Source organism: Penaeus japonicus, unplaced genomic scaffold (assembly GCF_977035675.1).
Source record: "Penaeus japonicus unplaced genomic scaffold, GWHDUDI00000001_assembly GWHDUDI00000004, whole genome shotgun sequence".
Lineage (NCBI taxonomy): Eukaryota > Metazoa > Arthropoda > Malacostraca > Decapoda > Penaeidae > Penaeus > Penaeus japonicus.
Window position 1 is genome coordinate 28,928,921 of NW_028234406.1, and position 2,429 is coordinate 28,931,349.

At 40.7% G+C, this 2,429-nt stretch overlaps 1 protein-coding gene across 2 annotated transcripts in view; it reads left to right on the forward strand.

Moving 5' to 3' along the window:
- The first annotated feature begins 1,011 nt into the window (after nt 1-1,011).
- LOC122254137 (putative RNA helicase mov-10-B.1) overlaps nt 1,012-2,429 on the forward strand; it is a 37,851-nt gene continuing 36,433 nt past the window's right edge. The window contains exon 1 of one of the 2 annotated variants that reach the window (XM_086536401.1): nt 1,012-1,046. The gene's annotated coding sequence lies outside the window, so the exon portion shown is untranslated. Of the gene's footprint in view, nt 1,047-1,529; nt 1,695-2,429 lie in introns of those variants that run through there. The other variant, XM_086536400.1, reaches the window with a different exon arrangement.

The following is a 2,429-nucleotide window of genomic DNA, read 5'->3' on the forward strand; positions in this document are numbered from 1 at the left end:
AGAGAGAGAGAGAGAGAGGTATGAGAGAGAGAGAGAGAGAGTATGAGAGAGAGAGAGAGAGAGAGTATGAGAGAGAGAGAGAGAGAGAGTATGAGAGAGAGAGAGAGAGAGTATGAGAGAGAGAGAGAGAGTATGAGAGAGAGAGAGAGAGAGAGAGAGAGAGGAAGAGAGAGGAGGGAGAGAAGGGGAGAGGAGAGAGAGGATGAGAGGAGAGAGAGAGTAAGAGAGAAGAGGAGAGAGTATCAGAGAAGAGAGAGAGTATGAGAGAGAGAGAGAGAGAGAGAGAGAGAGAGAGAGAGAGTATGAGAGAGAGAGAGAGAAGGAGAGAGTATGAGAGAAGAGAGGAGAGAGAGAGAGGAGAGAGAGAGAGTATGAGAGAGAGAGAGAGAGAGTGAGAGGAGAGAGAGAGAGAGAGAGAGAGAGAGAGGAGAGAGTAGAGAGAGAGAGAGAGAGCTTGAGGAGCTGGCGAGCGAGGGAGACGAGTGAGAGCAGAGTTGAGCGAGTAATGAGAGAGAGAGATGAGAGAGAGAGAAGAGAGAGAGAAGAAGAGAAGTGAGGTGAATGAACGAGAGAGAGGTAGAGACGAGAGAGAGATGGAGAGAGAGAGAAAGAGAGAGAGAGAGAGAGGAGAAGCGAGTATGAGAAGAAGAGAGAGTGAGTGAATGGGAGAGTGAGAGAGAGAGTATATGAGAGAGTGAGAGAGAGAGAGAGAGAAGGAGAGAGAGAGAGAGAGAGGAGAGAGAGAGAGAGATCGGAGAGAGAGATGTGAGATAGAGAGAGAGGGAGAGAGATGTGAGAGAGGAGAGAGAGAGAGAGAGATACCTCGTCTTCTCCGCGCGCCTAGAGAGAGAGGGTGAGTAGAGAGCGAGAGCGGAGAGTGATGTGTGAGATGGTGAGAGAGAAGTAGAGGGAGAGAGAGGAAGAGGTTGAGGAGAGAGGAGTTAGCGAGTGGAAGAGAGAGAGAGAGAGAGAGAGAGAGAGAGATACCTGACTCTGTACAGGAACCATACGCGTGCGACTGATTCCTGGAACGACACTGCGTTTTGGTAAGTTAACTGGGAAACTATTTTTTTTATCGCTTTGTAGTTGATTACTCAGGTCATAAAATCACTTGTACAGTAATGTTTTGATGGTGAAACTTAATACGGTGGATTAACAATGTTTCACTCGCGAATTTATGTGAACAGTTCATTTCCATTGGCAGTGGTGAGTTCTAACTCTTTATTTCGGAATTTCCTACGCATATATGTAGGTAGATAAATCATCAATCAAACGTGAAATAAATTAACAGATGTATTAGATCTAACATCTTAATTAACAAATTTTACTCGCTCGGAAATAGCAAATAAATCAACCCAAATGATAGCATACCATTGAACATCCTTGGTTCAATACAATAAGAGCAAATTCAATGGAAGCATCCACAGATTACTATTAAACATTAATATCGAGATATTTCACAAAATCCTCAATATGTTAATGAAAAAGCCATCGAAACTCTAGCATAGCGGAGCCAGCTCAAATAGCGCTAACATGAAGGTGCGCTGAGTTCGACATTTTCATAACCATTTGCTTATTCTTCAAGTTTTATTCTTCCTTATTTCCTTTCCTAAATGCGTTTAGTAGGTGTTGTCACGTCCTGTTAACGGTGTCTGTTGAATTGTAATCCTTCTAGGCATGTTTTAGGAGTTAATGTAAGTATAATCACCCTGGTTTTACTTGTTGTTTGTGAAATAAAATGTTTTGTGGTTGCAGAGGTTTCAGGTTTTGTGATTTTGATCTTTAACGCAGAAATAAAAGGGAGTCCTCTGAGTTATGAGTCTAACAACCAATATTTAGGGAATACTCATGTTGTAGTGGCATCTGGTCTGATATTAAGTGATTTTTTATAGATGTAGATTTTTGATAGTTTTCTTGTATATGAGTAAAGTTGAATTATATTTCTTGTTCCTTGATATTCAGCTGTTCAACGTAGATTGTTATTTTAAGACCAAATGATTAATTTAATGATGTTATGATTGTTGCTTAGTGTAATAGTTGCCACGTTCAAGGGTTGTGGTATTGGGCTTGTGTTCTTTGGTAATTATTTACTGTCCTTGCGCATGTAATCTTCATCATTAGTGTTATATTCATTGTTCATATTATGTTCAGTGCTCACACTGCTGCTATGACTTAATAGACCATGCTTCTAGTAAATCTGTAGGAAATTTTAGCAGTGTTTTTTTCTGGTATTAACTGCGGTCTATTCATGTAAAATACCTTGTGATTAAACATTTTAGCAATTGCTAAAAGCTTCTGCATCTTATGCTTTAACAAAGCCAACCAACCCCAACCATTTTTAATCTTGGAAGGTTGAGGTTGATGCAGGTTCCTTACATGTCAACTAATTTACCAGGAAGATTGACAAACTCTGTCATTCTAGGGCAGAG